Source organism: Vicugna pacos, unplaced genomic scaffold, assembly GCF_048564905.1.
Source record: "Vicugna pacos unplaced genomic scaffold, VicPac4 scaffold_19, whole genome shotgun sequence".
Taxonomy (NCBI): domain Eukaryota; kingdom Metazoa; phylum Chordata; class Mammalia; order Artiodactyla; family Camelidae; genus Vicugna; species Vicugna pacos.
Window position 1 is genome coordinate 28460572 of NW_027328740.1, and position 27862 is coordinate 28488433.

The following is a 27862-nucleotide window of genomic DNA, read 5'->3' on the forward strand; positions in this document are numbered from 1 at the left end:
AAACAAGCAAAGTGAATGCTGCTCCCTGCCACAGACCATCATATTGGTACTGCCTGGAAATCCCAAGCCCAAGTTCCACCCGTCTCTACGCTAACCATGTGGGTGACATGGGCAGGCCTGTGTGATTCTCTAAGCCCCAGTTTAATCGTGAATAGAAGTGAGGGCAATAACACAAACTTAAAATTGTTAGTGAGTCAGTATGAATTGTACCCCAACTTTGCAAGATGGAACCATTAAGGAAAACTGGGCAAAGAGTCCATAGGCCATCTCCATACTGTCTTTTACAACTAACTACATGGGAATCTACATTATATCTCAAAATAAAAAGTCTAATTTTTTAATGAGCTTATTGAGGTTAAGTGAGCTCACTGTCTCAAATAAGGAACACACAGTACAAATAGGACAATGCCCAGCCCATGAGATACTCTCAGTTAACATTCCCACTGAACCCACTGGTCCCTCAAACTTCAGAGCAAGAAGATGGGTTGTCGTGGCAGGAGGCCACCGCACCTGAAGCTAAGAAAGCTAATGGTGCCCACTTCCAAGAGCCCCTGTCACCACCCTTGTTCTAATTTTCTATTTGTAATTTTTTTTATTAAATAGAAACTCCCAATTGCATAGCCTTAACCTGACCAGACATCATGATGGCAGTCCTTCAATACCTGACAACACAGATCATTAAGGCAGCCCTTCTAGGTGAAACAATAAAATGAAAAGCCATTTCCACAAGACTTCTGTGTAAATTTACTAGGGAAATTCATCCTGGACTGAGGAAGAGGACTGGGGAGGAGGGGGCAATCTGGGGCACAGAGAACTATGGGCCACCTGCCCCACGATGGAATTCAGACTCAGCCCTCACCCTCCAGGAAATTCAAAATACACACCGACAGACTGCTATGGACAAGGTTTTTCTTTTTTAAACAAATCCCTGAATCCCTAGCAGGTCTTGTTTCTACCGAGACACAAATGAATTATGTGTATAATGTTTCACGAAAGCCTAAAATATTATCACCCCAACTTGACACATCAAGAAACTGAGGTAGAGAAATTTATCACATTGTACAAGATTAGAAGAGGCCACGTCAGTCTCTGTACTTAAATCCATGCCCCTGCTCCAGTGCTCACACTAGAAAGTGTGACATACTGCCCCTTTCCTGCCCTCTCCCTGCAATAAGTCTCTGAAGAGTCTTTTCTGTGCCACCTAGAATCACAATCACTTCAGTTTTCCACAAAGAGCTATGTCACTCTTTGGAGGATGTGTCAAAATCTAAAGGGTTGCGATGGGAGGAGAGATTTGCATTTTCTGCTTCTCAAAGGAAACATGGCTTTAAAACAAACTGAAAAGCACTTATCTAGTCCAAGCCCTTATTGTGCAGAGGAAGAAACGGAGGCTCAGAACAGATGAAGAAAGGGCCTTATTAATAAATATTGCCTCAGAGCAGCACCAAGCCAGCCCTGGGCCCTTCTGGGGGAGTACATGGGAGGCCCAGGAGAATGAGTGTTAGAAAACGGAAAGAGAAGAAGCATACAACTCCCTGTCTCTACACCACCATAACATGAAGTTCCACCAAATTACCCAGTATGGGTGCAGCCAACATTAAGGTGGGCTAAACAGGTTATGGAAACCTGGAAGCCTCAACCATAGTGGAAATTCCAACGTTTACTATGTTTGTTCCCCTTTTCCCGACTCCACCAGGAGAAGCTGGGCGTCACAGCCGGTGGCTGTCAGCCCAGAGAGCAGCGCCCACGCCACTGAGCTGGTCCTCAGGGAGCAGGAAAGGGAGAGGAAGGCAGCCTGGGGGTCGCGGGGCAGGGAAAGTGGGGCGGGGTTGGAAACGCGGTCTGCAGCCCCGCTCGGAGGCCAGCCCCAGCCCCAGCTACCCCGTCCATGTCCGCAGACCCTGCCCGCCCGGGACACAGCCCGCCCAGGGGCGGGGACGGGCCGACGGCCCAGGAGAGGAAGCCCGGGAGGAGAGGACTCTCGGGCGGGAGAGGAGAAATGCACACCAGCCGCGGACTGAGGGGAGCCCGGCTGGGTGAGAGGCGGCAGGTGCACACCTCGCCCTGGACAGGTGTGCCTGGGGCGCCGAGGCAGGTGGCGTGGGCACAGGGGTCTGTCCCGAGCAATTCAGCTGGACACAGGCTGACTGGCTCCCTGAGGGCTGTGACACGCGGACCGCCTTCCTGCAGCCGCCACTTTCCCGGGGGCTCCCCACCTTGCACTTCCACAGCCAGAGGCCCCGGCCCCAGGCAGGAGTCAAAGGCTTACCGGGCTACAGAGCTGAGGAGACTTTGGGGCCGATCCCCGGCTCGGAGCTGGAGCTTCCAAACCGCGGTCCAGCTGGCACCCACTGCGCATGCGCAGGAAGGCCAGCGATCCTCTCTGTGTTCTGCTAGAGAAGGTGGGGCAGCGAGGAAGAAAGAAGATGGGAGGGGGAGGAGAGGAGGGGAAAAGTGGAGGGAGACAGATGGACAGGAAGAGCGGAGAGAAGAGAGGGATCTGGATAGGGGAGGGTCTTAGCGAAGAGAAAAAGCTTTACCTCTGGGGGCACCCCAAAGGAGGCAGCAATACTGCCTCTGAACCCTTCTGTAACCCTTCAAGACCCGCAGCTGAAGTTCTACCTCGCTGGTCCAGCCCTCCACCCGATGCCCCCACGCGGAGCTTGGTTTTCTGTTGCTCTGGGAACCAAGCACCCGCAGGTGTTGTCGCTCAGAACTAACTTGGGAAGAGTACATATTCCCCTTTTACATGCTGGGAAACAAGCAGGCACGATTTCTGCCTTAGTCCCACTGTCCCAGCTGTCGGGCTGGAGGGGAGCGGGGTGGTACAAGTTCAGCGCCCCAGACAGAGCAGACTGCCTGAGTGTTGGTGCATAGTCCCCATCCCTCCTGGGTAAACCACACCCCACACTTGTAGAAACATCAAGGGCTAACAGTAGGTCCCTGGGTGTAGGAGGTGTCCTCATGTGAAGGAAAAGCCCAGCTGGCTAACAAGCTAAGTCATAAATCTAAGTGTGATAAGTGTCGGTTTACTTCTCTAAGTTTTGCCAGGCTAAATCTTAAGTTTAGTGTCAGTTTACCTGGCTAACAAGCTAACTCGTAAATCCAAGCTCAACATGTGTCAGTAACGTGATCTATTACAAGTTGATAAGCTCCAGTGTACTGATTCCTTGCTTTTTGTTGTTTGAGCCTTATTGGCTAATACCCCCTTATTTGTAATTAACCCTTTAAAACCTCATGTGCACGTCTTGGAACTGCTCAGAACTTCGGAGCAGAAGCCCCTCTAAGCCCGCCGGCATAATAAATCTGAGTACTCCAACACTCCGATTGGTGCTTGTATCTTGGCTGGCCTGTTATTTCCGAAACTCTCAGTTCCAGTGCCCAGCTTGCTAGGTAGATAGGAGTGTTACCGAGTCCAAATTCATTCTCAGTGCAGGACAGGCCAATAAGTTGGGAGACCAGCTGTTCGGTCATGGAATAGCAAGTTTCTGTAGACCTAAATGGCAAAATAATGTCTTGAAAAACCATCTCCCCAAATCACAATTCAGGCTCCTTTCCTACATGCTTGGTTGTTGCAATCTTCTTGGTGTAGAATTCCTTCTTGTTAGAATCCTTTGTCCTTGCAGCTATCTGCCTGGGTCAAATCTTTGTAAACGACCAACAAAGCAAATGTTATTTTCTATTCTACAATTTGTTATCTTTTTATGAATGAAAAGTGTTAAATATCCTTAAAAGTCAGAGCCTCCAGAAAAGGCTCTCCTGTATATTTCAGGCTCTAAGCAACATTGTTTTACAAGCAAGATGAAGCCTAGGAGACAGAGCATAAACTTAAATTCAAAGGATCAGATCTAATATGGAGTCACACTTGTTCTGTTCTATTACCCGGGTAGAAGCCACTTGAGGATTTAAATCCCTTTAAGTTAAAAATAACTAAAACCTTAATGGAATTTACATACATAGTTGGGAATGTGCATAGCATATATGGAAAATCACCCAAAGGATAGTAAACAGTGGCATTACCAGGGAGGGCAGACAGAACAGAGAATGAGGGAAAACTTCTTTCACTTGTGTATATTTGTGCTCTGTTTGAATTTTTTGAACCATTTGCTTGTATTTCTTTTTCAGTTAAAAAAATATGTGTAATGGAGCAAAGGAATAACTAGCTCAGCAAATACAGCAGCCATGGAATCACTGAGTCATCACTTTTGATTTAAGCCACGAAGCATTGATTGACTCTCTCCAATGTGCCCAGTGCTGTTTTAAGACTTCTTTTATAATTATTATTATTATTATTACTACTACTACTATTGCTATTACTATTTATTATTATTATTATTTTATGAAATAATAAGAAGGTACCCCTCACCCCTGCCCATGGCTGGTGGAAAACCAACTGAGTTTTTTTGAGTTGTTTTCCAAGGAGTAGATATGAGTTATAAACTGAAAACATATTCAGGGCATAATAGGCAGAGTGTTTTTCCAGCAGGCCAGACAGCTATGAAGGGTTTTCAATAGAGGCGCCCAGAGGCTGAGAGGGAAAGCCACCAGGATCCTACAGAAAGCTGCCCAAACTGCCTAGTCCATGGCACTACTGAAATAGGAAAGAACAAATCTGACTCCATATTTGATCTGTTCCTTTGACTTTAACAAAGCCAAGTTAATACGTTCCGGTCTTTTCATGGGTTATGATGTCACAGAGGAGACGGACATGTCAACAAGGAACCACTCTGCCGTGATCACGGAGCCGGGGAACGGGATGGGCTGCAAGATGTATGACACAGCCGCAACTGTGCCCGTGCTAGGCAGGTACTCAAAGCCGACTCAACAAGGTGTCAAACACCTGTGCCCACGTCCTCATCACCTGACATGTAATAAAGAGAAATGAAAACCTATAAAAGGCCAATAACCTTGGTGGATATACCGTCCAAAGGGGAAAGTCACAGTTTGACAACTGGCCTTCCCGTTTCCCTGGGTTTTATTCTTGGAGAACCTTAAAAACCACTCCTCTCTCCTCAAGAAGTCCTGCATATTTGTCCTATCTTTGGCTCAGGGATGGAGCACGTTCAGGTGAACTTTAATGTCTGCACAGATTTGACTGTCTTTCTCCAGGTTCACTTGTCCATTCTAAAGGGGCCTGAGCTAAGTCCATCCTCCATAATTTATATTCCCTACATTGACAGCTCATTGAGTCTGCAATTAAAAGCCAGCAGAACAAGACCGTCCTCAGCTAAAAAGTTCACCCACCCTTCACTGCTTTCTTAATCTCCTCTCCTGGCTAATTGTAACAGACGAACACCTCCCTCCACCAAGCTACCCAACTATGTCATTTAGTCTCCCCAAAGAGAAAGTAAGGTCCATAAAAGAGGAGACAACTGCATAGTCACCTCTGAATTCCTAGCATATAGTAATGTCAATAAATAGAACTATGATTATTGCTACTTTCCTTTAAAACCTTTCTGGTTATTTGAATGAGACCTTGGAAGAGAGGTGTTTGTGGTCCAGTATCTTGATCCACAAGAATCTGGAGGCCTTTTTCGGAATGGATTTTCACTGATTCATTCAAAACACATCTTCTTAATCAAGGAGTAGCTGTGCTTTTCTGCCAGGAGTTTGTGGTCACTCTCATGCCAGAAGAGTTTTAAAATATATCCTTACTTTGGATTTGTTATTTTTCCCCTCTTCCAACAAAATTGACTTTCCTTACTTTCTTACCTTGAGGAATTTTTTTTCCAATTTCACCCTTTAGTTAACCAAGATTCTCGGGATGGGCTTGGTCGATAATATGATCAGCCATCCAACTCCCAGTGTGAGGGGCCTCGGGCTCACCTCCTGCACTCCTGCCAAGGCAACTGAAAATCAGTTCGGGAGCCAACCGGCATCCCAGGGTTTCTAAGGCTCGTGTATCTCCCAGAATCCCTGCTTTCTCGTTTGTCTTGGCTTCTGAGGATTCCCACTCTCTTTCTTGACAATTAGTTGTGCAGTTTGAAAGATGAGGAAGGAAGGTTTTATTTCTTAATCAGCATTTTAAGGAACTTGTGTAATGAAGGTTTTCATGAGTTTCTAGAAACCTCCATTGCCGAGACAGAAAACACACTATACATTTTCTAAATTTAGCTCTCATGTGCATTTTTTCTTTGGTTTTCTTAACTGTTAAATGATATTTTTTAATTAAAAAAAAATAAGGCCCCAAATAAGATAGAACATTGAAGGGGCAAACAAAATTAAAGGGCAAAGACAGAAAAATGATAACTACTCTACAAAGCTAATATAATCCATGCACTATGTATCAGATCAGCAATTCTCAGTAACAGCTAATTGAAACATGATCATGAGGTAAAACGTCTCTCCTGTCAGGAGATGGCCATAAGAAAATAGAATTAAAACAACAAACTAATATCCTAAGTCTGACGAGGTACAGAAGTCTACCAGCTAAATGTGTCTGCTTCTGGAAAAGAGGGAGAGTCACCAGCTCTTTTCTGTGGAGCTTGAGCCCAGGGGAGGACGGTGAAGTGAGGTCAGTACGCACCCATTTAGCAAAGTGACTGATGAATAAAGAGACCTAAGCTTGGATGACAGACATGATACTACTATTCATTTGTCCTGTAAAGTATGTCTTCAGTTTAAGTGATCAATACTTCGGGGTCCTCAGGGATTGAGATTATAGGAAAATGCACAGCCCGGGCCCAGATCTCCACTATGAGCTCGTGACACTGCACTTAGATGTCTCAAGGGCACCTCCAACTCCACCTGCAAAGAGCTGACTTCACGGTGCTCCTCCCAAAGTCGTCCTGCCCAGGGCACCTGTTCGGGGGGTAAGGTCTCCCTGCATCTCCGAGCTCAGGCCCATCACTCACAGATGTGAATGGACCCCTCCTTCAGGGCCCAGATATCCTCAGTCACCGAGTCCCACCACCCTCACCTGACCTACCAGGTACTCACTGGCACTCCCTCAGCAGTGACTGTGTGCTGGGGACCACGCTGCACACTGTGCACACGTTACCTCACTGGATCTCCATAGCAGTCCTGGGAGGTCGGTGCATCATTGCTTCAATTGATTAGATAAATTGTTTCTCTTCCTTGAGTGCATGACCCAAAGTGACACGGCTTCTGAGCCACAAGCCTGGGACTGAAAACAACTTGAAAATTGAACACTGATACACGTCGCAGCCACCCTACAGACTCATCACATCACCTCCTGCCGAGCCTTTTAAATGTTTCCAAGCATTCTGTAAGACAGAAGTGATCTACGAGAGCACCCCACTCCCCTACTTAAAATCTGTCAATGACGGTCCACTGCCCTTTGGAGAAAGCCCCACCGTGCCTGAGCACAGCCCAATGGCTCAGCATCCGCGTTCCCTGAGCAGCCGTGCCGCCTCATCCACCACGCAGCTCTACACGTGCCTTGTCCAGGACAGGGATGTTGACACCGTACAACCCGGGGCTTGTCTCACTCGAACAGTCATCACCTTCTTCAGTGTTCAACTTCTTCATTGCTGACACTTAGAAAAATGTTTTCTTAGGATGAATCGATATCTTTTTCCTTACAACTTCCCATCATTGATAATGATCTTCCTCCAAAATAGAGAAGACCTAATTCTCAGTCTCCTTATCTGTAAAGTGAGAATAACAAGGAAATATGAGAAGTTTTAAGAGAAATAATATTCATGTGAGGCTGAGGGACAATTCCATCATACAGTAAGCACTCAATATGTGCTTACTTAATATTAATAAGGGTATATTGCATTCCAGCAACTTTCAATCAATGTTTTATGACTTTGTCCAACAGACTACTGACAAAATTTAGACGAACCCCTTTGAGCAGATCAGCACAAGCTTACTGGGAGAGGTAAGCGCTGACTCCAGTTACAGCTGCAGCCACCCAGCACTACGGGGCGGGGGCAGTTTGCTCAAACTCTTACATGTTGCTTGAGCATTTAGTTGTCGTTATTGAATAAAGACAGGTGTTCTATAGTCAAAGCTCCTGAAACATAAATCTTCAAAGATAGATGCAAATTAGGTTTCAAGTACAAAACTCTCACTAGAATTTATTTGAAAATCATAGTCTTAGCTACTCCGCACATCAAAAGGGCATGTTCTCAATGTATCTGACTAAATACACTGAAAGGGTTGTTTAAAAGAAATTAAGAAGAAGCCATCCTGAATAAGCTCTCAGTATCATCTGCAAAAAGCCCCACCCAAGGGTCTCATTTCTCACTTCCACATAGGGGTTCAGGTAGCTTAACTTGGGTCTTGGTTTCTTATAACACGGGGTGGGGAATAGTTGTGGATAGATTTATGTAACAAATATAAACCTAGGGTATTTGCTGTGAAGGAATTCTAGAAATAAGAAGATGGATATATAGTCCGACCCATAAGAAACTCAGCCTTTCCATTTACAACAGCATTAAAAATAAAATGAGAGATACATTTAACAAAAATTTACAAGATTTGTACATTGAAATCTTTGAAGTATCACTAAAATAAATTTTAAAAGATCTACATATATGGAAGATATCCCATTTTCAAGGAATGATAGAAAATATTATTAAATACGTTAAGACTCCTCAAAGTGATCTACATATTCAGTGGAATCCCTATCCAAATTCCAGCTGACTTCTTTGCAAAAATTGAAAAACTAATCCCAGAATTCATATGGACGTGCAAGGGGCCCAGGACAGTCAAAACAACCTTGAAAAAGAAGAGTAAAGTAGGAGGACTCACTTTAAAGTGTACTAAAATGCTATAGTACTAAGTCAGCATGGTACTGGCATAAGGTTGGATAAATCAATCTATGAGACACAATAAAAACCAAGGGGAAAAAACTTACATTTACAGACAGTTTTCCACAAGGGGGACAACAACACTCCATTGAAAGAATAGTCTATGCAACAAATGGTACAGGGACAGCTGGGTGTCTGCAGGCAAAAGAATCAATCTGGAATCTGAACACCCATATTTTATATAACAAATAAAAATTAATTCAAAATAGATCACAGACAGAAATGTAAAAATTAAACCTATAAACTTTCTAAAAGAAGACACAGTATAAATCTTTGTGGTCTTAGGATAGGCTTTGGTTTCCTAGATACAATACCAAGAGCACAAGTGATAGAAGAAAAAGCAGATAAACTGGACTTTATCAAAATTAAAACCTTTTTCTTACAAAGGACATCATCAAGAAAGTGAAATGACAGTGGAAATGGGTATCTCAAGTGATAGAGTGTGTGCTTAGCAAGAAAAATAAAATAAATCAAAATATCTAATTACCTCCCCTGTAAAGAAATTGTTTTAATGTTTAAAAAAATATAGTGAAAGGACAATGTGCAGAGTAGAAGAAAAATTTTGCAAAGCATGTATCTAATAAGAGAGTAGCATCCAGGATATATAACAAATGCTTACAACTGAGCAATACAAGAAAATAGACCCAAATTTTAAATTTACCATGAATTTAAATAGATATACAAATGGCCAATAAGCATATGAAATGATGCTCAGCATCACTAGTCAAATCAAAATCAAAATGAGATCTCATTTTACACCCACTAGGATGGTTATAACCAAAACATGGACAATGACAAATATCGTTCAGGAGGCAGAGAAATCTCATATGAGGCCAGTGGAAAGGCACAATGGTGCAGCTTCTTTGGAGAAGTCTGGTATTTCCTCAAATGCTTATAGTTATATGGCTCAGCAATTCCACACCTACATATAGAGTCATCCCTCAGAATTCTCGGGGGGGTGGTTTCAGGAACCCCACACCCTGGATACCATAATCCAAGGATGTTCGAGTCCCTTTATAATCAGCCATCTGAATCCATGTAGTGGAAAATACAGATATGGTGGGCCAACTGTACAGCCAACAGAATGATAATATATTCTCATAAAAAATTTCACATCAATATTCATAGCAGTTTCATTCAGAGTAGCCAAAAGTTACTAACAATATCCATCCATCAATGAACGGATAAACAAAATTACCAAGAATAGGCTCACAAACTTTTGGTCATTGAAACTTTGCCAAAGGAGGTGAGAACATACAATGGAGTAAAGGCAGCCTCTTCAGCAAATGGTGTAGGGAAAACTCAACAGCTGCATGTAAATCATTGAAGTTAGACTACTCCCTCACAGCATACACAAAAATGAATTCAAAATGTGTTAAAGACTTAAACATGAAGACAAGACACTATAAATCTCTTAGAAGCAACCATAGGTAAAACATCTGACACATCTAAACAATGTTCTCCAAGAGCAGTCTACTCAAGCAATAGAAAAACAAACAAAAATATACAAATGGGATCTAATTAAACTTACAAACTTTTTCATAGCTAAGGAAAGAGTAAGCAAAACAAAAACACAACCTACCTATGGAATGGGAGAAAATATTTGCAATAAATGAAACTGATAGGGGCTTAATTCCCAGAATATGTAAACAGCTTTTACACTTAATAAGAAAGAAAAACAAACAATTCAATTCAAAAATGGACAGAAGTCCTAAAGAAACATTTCTCCAATGAAGACATACAAATGGCCAGTAGGCACATGAAAAAATGTTCAATATCATTCTCAGAGAAATGCAAATCAAAACTGCAATCAAGTATCACCTCTAACCAGTCAGAATAGCCATCATTCAGAAGTTCACAGACAATAAATACTGGAGAGGCTGCGGAGAATTGGAAACACTCCTACACTGTGGTGGGAATGTAGTTTGGTGGAGCCAATGTGGAAAACTGCATAGATGTTCCTCTAAAGAAAAAAATTGACCTCCCATATGAACCAGCAATCCCACTCCTGGGCATATATCTAGAAGGAACCCTAATTCAAAAAGACACCTACACCCCAATGTTCACAGCAGCACTATTTACAATAGCAAGACATGGAAACAACCTAAATGTCCACTGACAGATGACTGGATAAAGAGGATGTAGCATATTTGTCCAATAGACTACTATTCAGACATAAAATAATAATAAAATAATGCCATTTGTAGCAACATCAATGGACCTGGGGAATGTCATTCTAAGTGAAGTAAGCCAGAAAGAGAAAGGAAAAAACCATGTGAGATCGCTCACATGTGGAATCTAAAAAGAAAAAAATAAAACAAAGAAACAAAAAGATAAACTTATCTACAGAACAGAAACAGACACAGAGTCATAGAAATCAAACTATGGTTACCAGAGGGGAAAGGGTGTGGGAAGCAATAGTTCAAGATTTGCAGATACTGAGTATGTAAAGAATAAACAGCAAGTTTATTCTGTATACCACAGGAGAATATATTTATTATCTTATTGTAACGTATGTTTAAAAAGTGTATGAAAATGAATACATGTATGTTCCTATTTAACTGAAGTGTTGTGCTGTACGCAAGAAACTAACACAACATTATAAACTGACTAGACTTCAATGAAAATATATTTAAATAGACCAAAAACGAAAACAAAGAAAAAGGATATTATCAAACAAAGACTACAAAGTACTCATTCAGGTTACAATATGGAAGAACCTTGAAACTTTATGCTAAAATAAGCCAGACCCAAAAAGCCAAATAGTGACCTTTAAGGTGAGCTGTATCTAAGCGTTTATTGTACTACTCCTGTAAATTTTCCTGAGGTTTGAAATCTATCAGTATCAAAATAAAATGTATTATACATTAAAAACTTAAAACGCTTCCTCACAGGAGGGCTTTAATTATTAAATGCTGAAACGCATGTAAAGCGCTTGAAACAACACTTTGCACGTCCACACACAATCACTGCTGTCACTACCACTCAGAGGGTGGTGCCAGCGCTGATGAGAGCTGCCTCCACTCGAATCCCTGCAGACAGAAATGAGGGCCTGAGATCTGACAGGCAGGGTGAGCGTGAACCTGGGTAAGACCCAGCCACGTCCCAGACTCTGCATTACCCGACTTTCTTATACAAACTGCAACATGTGTAATGTAAACATGCTTGAGGGACGTATCTTACAACACAGGGAATACAGACAATGTTTTACAGTAAATATAAATGGAGCATCTATTGTACACCTGAAACTAATATCATATTTTAACTCAGCTATAACTTTATAAAAAATTAAAAAATAATTTTAAAATGTTATCACTTTAATATTCAATTCGGTTTTTAAGTAACTACTAAACAGCTTAGAATATATAAAAGCATTTAATTGTGCTGTTGGTTTACATATTTATTTACATTCAGACTCTTGCTTACAGAGAATTTAAACAATTTTATTAAACACAGCTTAACAACCATAATAAAAAAAAGGCAAAACTGAGAATGAAGAGAAAATGGAGATTCAATACTTAAATGAAACCAGGGGGAGATAAACTCATAAAAATGGATTCCATGAAGTCAGGGCAAGTGTTAAAGGCTGACTAGGAATTAAGCTGTAAGATTCTTGGCAGCTAAAGCAAAAAGAAAAAGATGATGGGGCGGGTGGTAGAGCGTGTGCTTAGGGTGCACGGGGCCCTGAAAGTAAGCCCCAGGGCCTCCACTAACAGATAAATACATCTAATTACCTCACCCCCCAAAAGAGTTCCAAAGAAAGAAAAAGAGATATTTCTTTCCCAAAAAACCCTGATATTAAATTTAGATTAAATACATAAAAAATGAAAAAAAGAAAAATAGAAAAGATAAGTGACACTGTGAAGGAAAAGCCCAGCTGGGCTAACAAGCTAAGTTACAAATCTAAGTGTTATAAGTGTCGGTTTACTGATCTAAGTTTTGCCGGGCTAACTCGTAAATCTGAAGTTTAGCGTCAGTTTACTGGGTTAATAAGCTAAATCGTAAATCTAAGGTCAACAATTGTCAGTAACGTGATCTTTCCAAATTGATAAGCTTCAGTGCACTGATTCCTTGCTATTTGTTGTTTGAGCCTTATTGGCTAATAGCCCCATGCTTGTAATTAACCCTATAAAACCTCATGTGCAGGTCTTGAAGGTGCTCAGAGCTTCGGAACAGAAGCCCCTCTGAGCCCACCAGCATAATAAATCTCAGTACTCCAACCCTCTGAGTGATTCTTGTTTCTTGGCTGGCCTGTTGTTTCTGTAACAACAAAAGCGATGATGCCCGTGAAATAAATCTGCGGTGACTGCTGTCAGGTCCCCATGTCTCACGTGGGAAAATCTGAAACATCCTTCTCACCACTCAGAGTCATCATAAGGCAACCCCACCACTCCCGCCATTAAATGCAGGAGCACAGGCAGGGCCCAGCCTTTGCTGTCTCTGTGTCATCACAGTGAGATAGGATGGAAGGGGGCAGAGCACAGCCATTCTAGGAAGGCCACAGCAATTAACATCAAAATGGTGAAGGATTCAAACCCCAATAGGCCTTGAGTCTCAGGATGAAGAGATTTAACTTCTAGCAGGTCTTAAGCTTCAGTAAACACCCATTGTAATAGTAACATGGTGAATAACATGCCCCAGGCACCATGGCAGTCCCAATGTTAGCTACCAAATGTCACATTGTGGGAAATGGCCAACTCCCTGGGAATCCCAGCCCCTTGCCCTAAGGCTGGTCCTTCTACTTATTAGCATATGAAACCACCAAGCCCAAGAAAACAAGCAACACAGCGCCACCTCGCGGTCACCACTCTCTCACCCTCTTTGGAGAAGACCCACACTCTGTCTGTGGAGTGTGCACCTACTTTTAAACTGAGCATCAAACCCCCACACCTCGTGAAGTTTCTCTTGCATTTCAATGTATCTCTCTGAATAAATCTACTTTTACTCAACACTGGCTTGCTCTTGAATACTTTACTGCATGAAGCCAAGGAACAAAATCTGGTGGGGCACATCCCAGGGGCTCAACCAAAGCCTGGGACACAGCCCTTCTCATGCCCAACGTTTTTTATTCTTGTATCAACAGGACTGGGCTGTGAAGGGAAGTCTGAAGCCCCAGCTAAGGAACAGAAGCAGCCTCCAGTGCTCCAATTGGCCGGCAGCCTCTCCCCCAGCATGGGCCTTGGCGTCTGCCCAGTTCTCTGTGTTTCTCTGTTGTGCTGACTCCCCAGCCAGACAGCGTAATCCTAGGCCTGTCCCCACAAAACCCTTCTCTCCAAAATACAAGCACATCATGTCACAATCCTTTTGTTCAACCAGGAAATGTTCTGCCCACTTTTTCCTCCCCAATAAGGTACCCAACTGTCCTCCCTCCCATCACACCACTTCTTTCTTTGTACTCTGCACTCGCCAGACTCCATCCTGAACCCAGGTGCCTTGCTGGCTTGGACTGAGACGTTTCTTTCTCACACAGCCTGCGTCCTTTCACTTTCCCTTTGTTACCTTAAAAAAGCCTTTCCTGAGTGACCCGCCCCTCTGATTCTGAACTTCACAAAATGCTGAGGTTGAAGTCACTATGTCCATACCTCCCAGGTTTGGCTAGGTTTCCTTCCCAAGATCTTCATTAAGGAGCTGCATCAAGAAATTTAAAGAGGCTATTCTTACATCTGAGCGGAGGAACCTGCAAGAAATTTAAATGGCATTGAAGAGAGAGTTAACCAGGACAGAGAATTCGCAGGTCCTAGTCAAAAGTGTCATGAGGCAAAATGTTCCCCAAAGGCTCAGAGTGGCTTCTGAACACGGAGTCTGCAGGGAGGATGTGACAGGCAGTGAGTGGGGTGAGTGATAAAGGGTACACTCCCCCAGCTGGGGAAGAATAGGTTTTTTTCTAGTTTTCCAAACTATTTCTTACTACCTTTTACTCTTATTGTCACATACAATTTCCTACGAATTAAGCATATCAATGTCAGTAATTTGGGCCACTTGGGAAAAGCTACACGATGCCATTCACAGGACTGGGGCATGACAGCCACACCAGTCTAAGTTGAAAGACCAGTGGGGGTATTTCCAAGGAAATCACTGGCATGCAGCAAACTCCCCAGCTTCAATGACCTCATCTCAAAGCTGGGGCAAATAAAACTACCAAGGAAAGTGCGTGATGATTATGGCCGACACCTTTTTGCTAGGTAAGTGCCCGTGACACCTGCTGCTTAATGGGGAATGAGTACGATCAATGAGGCCCTGTCTACCTGGCCACACGCGCCCTGCCTTCCTGCCTTGGTGCAGCAGCACAGCTTGTTTAGCTGAGATGAACGCCCCCAGAGCAGCCCCGACGGGAAAGCTCCCAGCTCTGCACGACGAGACGTGTTCCTTTCCTTCTCAGAGCTGATCACAATTTGCTGTTGTCTGTTTTTATGTTTATCCCTTTTGTAACTGCCTCTCCTCCGGAGATTTTGCTCAAGCAGCACAGAACCAGGTGTGTCTTGTGGCCTGCCGGATATCCTGGGCAGGGAAACAGCCAACCCCACATCTGGCTCTGGTGCTGAAAAGAGAGGGCACAAGGCCCAGGGGCCCATGCTGAACAGAGGCCCCTGCACCCAAAATTATGGTCTGACTGGGCAAATTACACAGTCTTCTTTATCATGAGATTCCTCATCTGTCCATGAAAATAACTGCCCATGGCACACAGAGTTACAAGGATTAAAGGAAATCACCAAATTTACAACCTAGCCAAGGGGCTACCAGTGCATCCTCAAGAGACAAATGCTGCCTTTACGGCTCTGACACACGCTTAGCGGGGCGGCGCCACACAGTGAACACTACTAAGTGCCAGTGTGTTAAGTGCTTCATGTGTGCTATAATACTCTTTAAAACTTACAACAATCCCAGGAAGAAACCGAATATTATCATGCCCATTTCACAGATTCTCCAACAGTTTAAGAGAGTTTATATTCTAGTCCAAGGCCCTATGGTGAAAAAATGGCAATTTAAACTGGAATCTGGGCCCAGGCCTTGGCTCCATCTCTATCCCATCCACCTGACCACTTGCTTATGAATTCCACCGGTCCAATACACAAGTTTGCAGCCGGCCATCTCTTAAATGCAATGTGTGCCACCGTTTGTCAGTGTTGGTTAATTACCATAAACAGTTCTCAGAAACCACTACAGTAAAGAAAAGTGGACTTAAGGAATTCTGCACTGTGTTGTCCTGTAATGTGCAGAAACCCTTCCCTGCACCACCAAATCCAAGTGTATGCTTCCTCCATGTATATGTTTGCACACGGCTTATTAAAGTAGAAGGTACCTGCAGTAATTCCATCTCGGTTGCTTTCCAAGTTTGCAGATTATACATAATCAGTCTGTGAACGAACATAGTACAATGTGAATGAGAATACTGCAACCATGACAGTAAACAAAGAATACTGAAACCAAGTCATTAAAGGCTGCCACCACCCCCCAGCTAGGACAAGCCTGCAGCCCAGCCGCTACAGCAACTCACAATGGTGTCCTCTGAGCAGAATCAGAATAAGAAAAGACAGGCTACTTACTGGTCTTAGATAGCTAGGTGCTTGTCTAAAAACTGAATTCAGTGAGTCCAAATATTTGCTTCCTCTCATACATACAAAAGTACTAAATTCTTGAACTTGAGATACCTGGCTTTCTTTAGATAACAAGCAATCCTTTATTGTTCCAACAATCTGGTCTTTGTTGTAAAGCTCTTATATATCCTAGCTCCTCCGCAACCTCTTTGGAGTAGTCCCTCAGAGAGATCTGGCAGGCTGTCATCCCGGCTCGAGCCCTCCCGCCAAATAAAACATAACTCTTAACTTTTAGGCTGCACATGTATTTCACTCAACAGTTTTGGACACCTTGAAGGGACCCACGGCAGACTTCTCTCCACCTGGACTCTCCGAGTAACCGGAGCCTTGGTACCAGCAGTGGCCCTTTGTGCCATCCGCCTCCTCGGGGAGTCCAGATGAATTTGGGTGAGTCTCTCCTGGTTCTCAGATCTCACATACTGGCTGATGATCCTGAGTTTTATCTGGCGGTGTATCCAGGTACGTGGCCCTCCAGTTGAAAGAAATTGGGGTGAATTACCCACCCAGTGGAGACATACTGGGTGGGGCCTGGTTGAAAGTTAACAGGAAATACCCACCTTGAGGAGATGTCCAAAGTGGGGCTGGTGGAAATATATGAGGAAAATACTCACCCAGGGGAGACATCCCGAGTGGGTCCAAGTTGAAAGACACTGGGTTCAGGACTGAGTGGTTAGGTAAGAGGCTGGTCTAATATTTTCATCAATTTGGTTACAACCATTGAATTTTTCAGGATAAAAGTAAAACTCTTATGAGGAACCTTTCAACTCGAGAATTCGGACCATCCTCCTGGCTCGTAACAGCTTTCTCGGGTGACAGAGAATCTTCCAGCAGTGGTAGTGACAAAGACTTCATGCCACCAAGTTGTCCCTGTGGGAAATCTTACCAACAAATTTATTCTGGGAACCCGACCTTACAATGGGGAATAGAACATTCAAAAAAAAAATAAAGAAAAGAAAAGGAAAGAAAAGAAAAAGAAATGACAGATTGCCTGTCTCCAACTATTACCCCAGCCAGGTTTATGTACATACAAAACTTACAACATTAACTGGGAGTAAGAAAAAAAAACTCACTCTGAAAGTAATTGACAGGCCTGATAAAAACATTTTTTGGAATTCTGAACTTATAAAAACAAAATCCCCTTTAGGAGGAACTTGGATTTCTCTTCCTGTGTCCTTGAAATGTAAATTTTTTATCTTTCTCTGGGTGTATTAAGTGTGTGTATGTATGTATATATATATTTACTTTATTTTTTAAAGGAAACCTTGGACTCTGTCATACAAAAGTTTCAACAATTGTGTACATATGGTGGCCATGCAAATAAATTGGGATTCTAAGCAATTCTTTGATTGTACCAATTTTCAGATATTTTGACATCTTAAACTTTGCTGCATCAGCCTGGACCACAATGGCCTTTAGCTTTTGGAGAGAAAACCTTTGAATTTTATTTAGGCCACACCCCGACAATCATGTGGAAGAGCCGCTTCATTTATTGGTTTAAAATCACTATATATATATATATATATAATTTATATATATATTTATATATATATATAAATTGATGGCCATATGATGGATCTTTTAATTTGGAAAAACTTTTAAATTGGGGAAAGTTTTAAGAGATCTCATTATAAACAGCTGTTTTATTGGTACCTATTAAAATCAAGTTTAAATGTAGAAAAATATATCTAATGGTTAACCTAAGAACTTAGTTAAAAAAATAAAACTGGTTTGAAAAGCTACATTTGTGTTTTTCCTTCCCAATAAATGGTTCTAGAGATGCTAATAAAAACTTAGAATAATTAATGTTAATTAAATTGAATAACTGGAAAAAAGATTGTAAAAATGTCGAAAAAAAAGAACGATAAGAATCTTATCCCAAATGGATAAATATTTTTATATGGTTATTTTGAATGAGATAAATAAAATGGACATTTTTGGATTTACATACAAGGTTTTGATACTACGCTACGTAAAGTTAAAAAAAAAGGACCAAAAAATCACCTACTCCCCCCCAACATTAAAGTTCAAACAAGTCAGTTTTATTTACCACAGTTTAAAATATATGTATATATAGACTGAAATACTTGATCAATGATTGCGACAACAGACCAATTAATGAAATTAAAAATTGAGAAGGGCCTAAGCTCTTTGGCTGAAACTTGGGCATCCTAGAGACTTCTATAAAATTATATACAATGCACAAAAAAAAAAAAAATGCTTCTGGCACTCCTTCTAGAAATAAGAATTATTGATTAAACCTAATAAATATAAAAATTAAAGGTATAAGATTTAATAAGATTGAGATAAAAGATTGTGAAATTGGTATATTTAAATGGTCTTTATACAATCCTTTTGCTTATGTTGTGGGATAGATATGTTTCAGTGGAAAAACGCTTCCCCTTCTAGGTATTATAAGGCTGGGCACATATCTGTCCCTCTGAAAATATTAATTGAACAAAGTAAAGGAAACCAGTAGAGTTACATGAGCAGTCCAATATAACGTAAATCTAAAAACTAATATTGTGTGGCTAATAAAAAAATATAATTAGTTTTACCCTGGGTTTAACTTATAACTCAAGGAAAAGAGACCTTACTAAATGCCTTATGCAAGCTTTGGAAGACATGATTCAGTAAACCTTAAAGTTTTAAAACATGGAATTCTTTGTTTACAGCTTTTCTCACTGACACAAAAATTAAGGAGATAAAATTGGGTCTGGTTGACAGAGCAGTTCTCTGGGGACCTGGAAGAGAGTGTCTTTGTCTTGCAGATCAGAAATATAAATACAACAAACAGTGACCTAGGACTGAGCCTAATTCCCTCAACGAAATAGAACTTAAGGCCAAGAAATTTTTGGCATTTTAAAACTCAGAACTCTGACGGGCCCTTCAGAGGTTGTGAAGAAATCTTAACTGTCTGTTTCATAAATAGTATGCCTTAGTGATTTGAGCAAGCAAATTCAGCTTACTGCAACTTTTATTATACCTATCTTATAAGTAAGTTTTAAAGTGAAGCTATGAGATCTCTAGCTTTTGTCTGATTATAAGCCAGTGTACACATTATAGTGGTGAGATATTTCTACTGCTAAAAAAAAAAGTCAAAGTGAAAGAGCTCTGCTTAATTGACGTAAAAAATAAGAACTTAAAAATTAAGTATTAAGATAAAAACTGAACAAATTGACATTCAGCATCGCGTGAAATGGAAAATATTCAATATTAAGATAATATATGACATTGTTTAGTTTAAGTATGTTCTAATTAATATAGACATCTTTAAAGTCATCAATATTAAGTATAATACCTTTACTGTACCTAGGTTTAATGAATGTCAAATAAAATCCTGTTATATCTGTTGCAGATTTGTCAAAAAAAAGACAGTATTAATGTGGTGTGGTAAAATTTTAAGTAAATTAAATGCAAATGAGATGAGAGCTTTGGGTAAATATTTAATATATATTTTTAAAATGTATGCTTAAGATAATCTCTAAACGTTTGGTATCTTTAAATTCTAGAGTTGTGCAAAATTAAGTTAAATGATGGGATTTATTAAATAGCTATGCCATTTTGAGATAAAATAAGATTGAAATATGAATTACTTAATATTTAACTTCCTCTTACAGTGAAACTAAAGGTGTTTAGAAATATTAATAAATGGTTTGTGCCACACTGAAAAAATCTCTATTATTAAGGGAATGATCTCAGTATCCAAGGAAAGTAATATAAATGTGTAAAGGAAGATGTAAGAATGGAATTATATTTTGTTAATGAAAAATAGTGACTTTCTCCTGAAGCTGGTTACTTCTGAATGGAAGAGAAAATAAGGGACACACTAATATGAGTATAGAAATCTGTGGAAGGCTTGTGGAAAAGGAAACCTGAGGAAAGTGTTTTGTACGTGGTCAGAATTGGCTAAGTTTAGAATCAAATTGGGCAACGTAAGTGAATCTTAGAAGTAAGCTGGTACAAGAATAGATTTGGTTTTCTCTCTGTTAAGAGGAAAAAATTTTCTTAAAATGTTAATCCACATTCAGTAACAGATTGTAAAACTTCTTATACCACTTAGCTGATCTGTTCTGCCTTTACTTTTGATGTATTTTCTTGTTAATGAATTAGTACTACTTTACAGTGTTCTATATGTTTATCTGAGCAAGTGTTCTGAAATCTTTTAACAAGCTCTACAAATATCAAATTCTAATTAAAGTTCTTTTAATCTCCTGTTAAGTTTGGGATGCTACAGAGGGCCCCTGAAACATCCCAAAGAGAGATTTTAAACTAGTAAGATTCATTTGGCATGTTAAATAACATGGTATTTTCAAATGAATCATAAAACTTTTAAGGTTATACTGAATGAGAAAATATTATTAATATAGATATTATAGAAATTATATGGACTCCCTAAAATTCTGGTATATCTGAAATGTTACCAGTGATAATTATGGTTATAGTGAACAGGTTTCTTTATCGATTATAGTGTACCGGTGTTTAACCATGCTTTTAAAACTTTTGTCATTTATAGACAGTTAATTGTTTTTTTCTGCTGGTTTTGCAAAATGCTTTCTCTTCAAGGAGATTTACTGTTTTCTAATAAATTTCAAACTATAGCACTGAACTAAACTTGGTAAGAAATTTTAAAGTTCTAATGAAAACTCTCATTAAAAGAATTAGTTACATGGGACTGAGTAAACTGGTGAATATGATTATAATTTTTGATATTGTTTGAAATACTACTGGCTTTTAACCTGTTTCCCAGACATAAAGAACCTCTTCTCCTTAAGCTAGTTATGGTTCACAGCAATTTGATAAATTATACCTATGTAATCACACTTGGAACAGTTATCTTTTCCCTCTATCTGATCCCTCAAGAGACTAAAAACACTTAGGTCCCCAGTGGCTCTATCAGACAAATTAGGAAGTTCATCTCCTAATAGATATAGGACTATAAAGGTATTTTAAGGATTTTAAAGAGAAAAGAATTTACCTAAATCTGTAAGGCAGAAACCCATGAAAAGCCTTGACGTGGCTTTCTTGGCCTTAGCAAACCTTAGCATTCCACCCTGAGACTCCGTATTAAAACTTCCAACACAGCCAATTTAAAATAGCCTATATTATCAAATAATCAGACTTCACTTGTAAAGAAATTAATCTTCATTTGGTTTTATTTGAGAAAACTAAGGGTAACCTTAGAGAGAAAAAAAGATTATATTTTAGTGGATACTAATTCTAGTTTTGTTAATTGAGGTCCATATTTACTAAGACACTTCCCAGATCATTCCTTGCTGTTATGTCACATTGCTCTACAGTTTAATTGAATTATGAAAAGGATACTCTAGGTTTGTTTCTGAAGCTCAGTAATCTATCCTTGGGTAAAGTTCCAATGCCCCATGACCTGCAGCCAGGGAATTATACATACTGGAAGAGGGATGACTTAAATTACTGTCTCCAACTTGAATGGAAGGGCCCTTTATCAGGCACTCTTAACTAGACCATACACACCAAAGCTGAAGGAAACAGACTTTCGGATTCATTTCCTATCAGAAACAGCCCCTGCAGTGCACTGGCCAATAGAGCACTGCTCACGTTAAAGCAGTGCCCAATTGGAGAAAAAGCTACCAGGCCAGGATGAGAAGAAGACGACATCTGAACTAGACAGCTGACCGAAGGCACCGGACCAGGCCTGTATAACAATTACTTTGATAATTTCTCCAACCTTTGATTATGAACTACTCCAATTGTTAAGCTTATGATAAATTACCTATGTCTAGTATTTCTGTGTTACCTTGGTGGGTTTCCCTATTACAAGGCTCTAACTAGATAGCCCTCAGAAACATTATTCTCAAAAGAAATTATAGTTCTGCTTAGGCCACTGTTGATCTTACAAGGTGGGAGACTTCACCTGGCCAATTAATACCTGCTGTGAGCCTGACAATAAATATGAACTTTCTCATAAGATCAAACTCAATGAGAAACACAAAATTTTAACCCAAAAATACAACTTCTCAACTATTAAATTCTTACTCGTGACCTTATTAACGTTACCAGTTGTATTACTTATATCCTATTTTATAAAATTGTTGTCTGTTACATTTCCCAATGTGTAACTAGGCCTACAAGATTGATGATTGCCAAACATCTTGAAGAAACAGATAGAATTTATAACTTTGAATAAAATAAATATAATAGTGTGATTCTAGGTATGGGAATGAGCAATGAAGTGTAAACACTTCCTGGATCATAATAGACTAGTAAGACAGGTGATCCAGAGAACTTTTAGTATCAACAAGGCCTAATAAAAAAATCTAACACCTTGAATGGCATTTCAGAAGATTCTTCACCTGAACTAGGAATGAGCCATCGTAGCACCGTGGGACAAAACTGGTCATGAAATGTCTCTCAAAATATTGGTCGAATTAAGGACCAAGGGGGAGCACTGTGAATGAAAATACTGCAACCATGTCAGTAAAAAAAGAATGCTGAATCCAAGTCATCAGCGGCTGCTGCCAAACTCCAGCGAGGAGAGGCCTGAAGCCCGGCCTCTCAGCCACTCACAGAGATGCCCTCTGAGCGGACTCAGTGTAGAAAGTACAGGATACTGGCCCTAGATAGCCAAGGGCTTGCCAAAGGAATGAATTCAATGATCCAAATGTTTGCTTCCCACCATACATAGAAAAGCACTTAATACTTGAACTTGAGATATCTGGTTTTCTTTAGATGACAAGCAATTTTTTTATTGTTCCAATTACCAATTAGCTTCTATATATCCTAGCTCCTCCCCTACCTCTTGGGAGCAGTCCCTCAGAGTGATCTGAGAGGCTTTCATCCCGGCTCGAGTCCTCCAGCCAAATAAATCAAATCCCTTAACATTTAGGCTGAACGTTTATTTCAATGAAGTCCCAGAATAGACACAACTCATCAATTCTGTAATGGAACACACTGAATCAGGAACCAAAAGCGTGTTCTAGTCCCGAAACTCTACGGTTTCCTCATTCTTCCTGTCATTATACAATCCCTCCAGAACTCATTAACTTTCTGTCTACTCCTCTGGCAACCAAACTCATAGAAGAGTCGACTCAGCAGAGCGCCCTGCTGGGGAGAAACCCCGCAGCAGCTCTGCAGGCTACCTGCCCTCCCGAATGCTCTGCTGACCCTTGGTGTCCTCCGTGGAGACCAGGCCAACAGAGCTCTTCCCAACAGCTGCAAAGTCGCACACGTTAAATAAATCACTTTATTTTATACGATATCTTATGTATATACCCATCTCTGAAAACAGCTTTGCCAGAAGCCCAAAGCTTCAACATCAATCTGCAAAGGCAAATCCGGACCCCAAGGGAAAACAAGACTTAAGATGACGCTAAGGCCTCCAAAGTCCTCTCAAGGACCGTCAACCAAACTGCCTGCAGGTCTGCAGCTGCAGGCGGTTACATGACTGGTTTTAAAGCACCCCCCTCCTGCCCTCGGGCGCTACAATGTCCCTCTACGCCCTCCCTTCTCAGGGTAAGAGCAGCCGCTGCAGAACTTTGCAGGGCAGCACTGAGAGGACTGGACAAAGAGGATCAGAGCTAAACTAAGCCTTCTGATGACACGAGCTTGTCACTCTGTCACTTTACAGATGAAGATATATAGAGAGAGGTGGGGTGATATTACTCAAAGTCACACCGCTAATAAGTAGCAAAGTCTATATCTCTGTTCTTCCCTTCGGCGTGACGCCCCAGCTGGGAAGCCCACAGGGTTTTCTCGTGTCTGCCTGAACAGTCCTTTCCTGTCACTCATAATCCAATACAGGGTCTGACTCTAGCCTGTCTTTTCAGCATCTTTTCCCTCCAGTCTCGCAGGAACAAGGCGGTTTGGGCCACTGTATGACTTCTGGCTCCCAGAAAACTCAGTGCTTAGGCTGGTCTTGCCTGTGCATCCGGCCCCCTGCTCAGAGGCTCTTCCTTCCCTGCAGGAAGACGTTCACACTCTCCACAGGGACACCCCCTCAGGGGAGCCCTCTTCTCGCCCTCAGCACGGCAGTGTCCCAGGCCACATCCCGAGCTGCCCCATTAGGACTGCGGGTGCCCAGGTCTGCTAATCAGACCAGCAGCATCAGAGCCAGGGAGTATGCCCGGGCCACCCTGTAAACCTACTGCCCTCCTCACAACCCCCAGTCAACAGGTCACCTGAAAGTCACAGCAAGTGCCCCACCCAATCCAAAGCCTCTTCATTTGCCACCACCGCTGATGACTGGTCTCCAAACGTTGGTCAGTCTCGCACAAAACAGCACCTTCAACTGTGAAGCAGGGGGTTTTCACTTCTGCTCCCCATCCTTACTGGAAACGTCAAGGGAAACGAAGAGGCCTTTTCTCAAAACTTTTCTGATGACACCCTCCCACCCACAATACTCATATGCTCAAGAGCTTTGGCTCCACGTGATTTTGTTTCTCTGACGCTAAGTGGCTCAAAACACTGCGGGATTCTTTCACTTTTGAGGGTATTTTTACTCAATATATCGGCTTTAACCTGTTTTTGTCTCTGTCTTCAGTATCCCTAGCAGTTGCCACTTCTTATTCCCTTCAGCAGCCTCCCTCCCAACATCTAGTCTAGGAAATCTGCTGTGATGAGGTTCCCGGGGGCAGTCACAGAAGATGCAACTAAGGCACAGAGAGGCTACATAATTTGCCCAAGAAGATCAGCTTCAACCCCAAACAGTGTGTGTCAAGGCCCTCTGTTAAACTCTTATGCTAAGCAAGCTAACTTTTTGTAGATTATGGTTATAAACAGATGAGGTATAAAAATACAAACAAGGACACACATCAATTCTAAGATGTTCCTTAACTCCAATATTTTGTTTCTATTTATTTCTATTAAAAAAAATTAAGAACCTCTGCAGTCTGAATAGCAAAATGTTACTGGGCTTTAAATCCAGAATATAGAGGTGTTAAGTGAGTCATTACTCATATTTATTTGTATGTTCACAAGACAAAATGATTTGAAAGTCCCTCTCCCCTCCCCCTACTCACTACTGGCTCTCACCTGAGCTCCCAGACCACACATTTAACAGCCTTTAAATTTACCCACAGCTGAACTCCTCAGTTTTCCCCCAGAACTCCCTCTGCAGCTTTCCTCCTCAGATCACCGCAGGAGCATCATTTACCTAATTAATTCACACAGAACCCTGGGCCTTACTCCATCCTACATTCACAGACAGAATTAATCATTTACTTTTTACCATCTAAACGTGCCTTCAATCTGTTCGGTTTTACCCAATGACCGTCCCACCGCTGAAGTGGAAGCCACCAACACTGCCCACCTGGACTCACGAGTCTCCCAAGTGGCCCCACAGCCACTCTCCCCTACTTGAGACAAATGGGATTGTGCCACTCCCGTGCTTTTGGGACTCTTTTCAAACTCACTGTTCTTAGAAGAAACCCCAATTTCTTCACCTGCTGAAGGTCTTTGCTATAAAATTGTCAGCTCAGGGAGGGCAGGACACCCCCTTTTCCCTCGGCCCCACCCTCTGGCAGAGCATCAGCTTGGGAGGACCTGCTGAGCTACACCAGCCTGTATTCTAAACCTGGTCTTGTGTTCTTAGCAAACTGCTTCACTTATTCATACAAATCCAAGGTAGATTAGAAAGATTTTAGATGTTTAGCTAGACTATTGATTTGGGGATTTTGCACTAGCAACTTGCAATTATATGTTCTAATGATTCTGTCTTCTTAAAACCACACCCAGATTAAAGGAGTATTTGTGGAATGTCTTCGGAGTAAAAGAGACTGTACTTTTATAGAATTTATATTTTATAACATGAACAACCCGGGCAGAATCACAAATGAAACTGCCTCACAAGTGACAGAAGACAGGTGAGAGGCATAAAGCAACAGGTAGCAAAGATGTTAACAGCAAAGTTGATTCTCCAACCCCACCAAAATTTCCTGAAAGAATCATTCTGAATTTTAAAAGTAAAAGACTATCATATAGAGAAATGAAATAAATAATCCTGTTCATCAGGGTTTCATGATCTCACTCCAGATTCTTTAGCAGGCCATACTGAATCCTAGCAGAGATAAATCAGATGGATTAGTGGTGAGAAATTTCCAGGAAAAGTGCAGTAATTCCTCCACTTGTGTAAGGACATGCACTCACCTGCCGAAGGTGAAAGTAGACCGCATCCTGGAGAAACTCGGAAGCTTCCAGGCTCCGCTTCTGGATGCCGAGGACATGGACAGCTTGGAAGTATGCTTCTAACTCAGTCACCGGCATTCTTACACTGCAGGGGAAACGGAGGCCCCCAGTCAAGAGCAGAGATGTTCCAGTCGTGTATCACAGGCCGTGCCTCGGGGACTCAGTGCCCTGCAGCAGCCCGGCCCCAGGCGAGGACACGCAGCGTTTTCCACCCAAGCAGGAGGGGCACTGTGCTTGAGAAAGCCCATCCCTGATGGGGGCAAGAGGGGCTGGTGGGTTTGAGTGAACTTGTAATTGTCCAAAGAAATATGCCTGCATTCATTCAAGTGATGCAAACAACAGTATCAGGCTATTTAACAAAATTTCAATTGTCAGTGGAAATTTTGCCATTCCTTTCCGCTTGTCCTCTGCACTCTGAGACAGGCTTAGGCTCTCTTACACCTGCAGCTCTGAAGTAATAGTTGTGAAGTCATTTTACTTTGCTGCAAGTGTCCTCACTCCCCGTTTCACATTTTCTGTCCTCTCTTAACACAGTCGGATATCTTCCTGGATCCTTCCCTGAGTTCCTTGTTCCTCCTCCTCAGATCCTGAGATAAAGGACAAGTGAAGACACATGACCAGAAAGGCACTGTGGACTTGAACGAAGTCCTCAGTGGCCCCCTAGGTGAGTGCTGCCCACCCCTTACCTTCGATTCTCAAGGTTCTGCCCAGGGTGACATCCAGCCCAGAGAGGTGGCCCAGGTCAATTAAAACCTATGTGTCTTGGGCGCGGGGACAGGTACAGGAGCTGGTTCCGGAGCCAGGCCCCTCACCACCTGTGCTCCCCTCTCTCCCGAGGTCCCGCTGCCAAGTACTCAGGATCCGTGATCTTATGTCCTACTCTTCTACTCTACTCAAACACTTTTCCTTTTCCTTTTTCCCCTAACTATCCCCAGCTGGAGTGATTTTTCAATCACAGTATCTGAAAAAATTTCCTGCAGCCGAAAAAGAAGTCTCCAGAGGACAATGCCCATATGCTGGTTCCTGAAGAGAGCCCCTGTCTAGGGGGACCCTCACCAACACTCACGGGGCATCAGACATGTTGCAGGGTTGGCCACCCCAACAAGAGTTTGCTGTCACACCAGGGCCCGCACAGCATCCCTGCTCACAAAAATATTGTTGGCCCACTTATCGGTTATTAAGAAGCAAAAATACAAAATTGCTCATGTTTCTTACTAAAATTATCTATGAAGCTGAAAAGGGAATTGTAATAAAAAAGAACAATTTTGACCCTATGTTTGATCTATTCCTTTGGCTTTAAACCTGTGCCCTGTTTTCTAGGCTCAGACT

At 41.8% G+C, this 27862-nt stretch overlaps 1 long non-coding RNA gene across 2 annotated transcripts in view; it reads right to left on the reverse strand.

The window, feature by feature from the left end:
• The window catches only part of LOC140693117 (uncharacterized), a 65954-nt gene extending 49606 nt beyond the window's left edge, over positions 1–16348 (reverse strand). The window contains exons 1-3 of one of the 2 annotated variants that reach the window (XR_012068790.1): positions 16081–16348; positions 14363–14457; positions 7467–7610 (exon numbers count right to left, since the gene is read on the reverse strand). This is a non-coding gene — a long non-coding RNA (uncharacterized lncRNA). Of the gene's footprint in view, positions 1–7466; positions 7611–12767; positions 13041–14362; positions 14458–16080 lie in introns of those variants that run through there. The other variant, XR_012068789.1, reaches the window with a different exon arrangement.
• Between the last annotated feature and the right edge of the window lie 11514 nt (positions 16349–27862).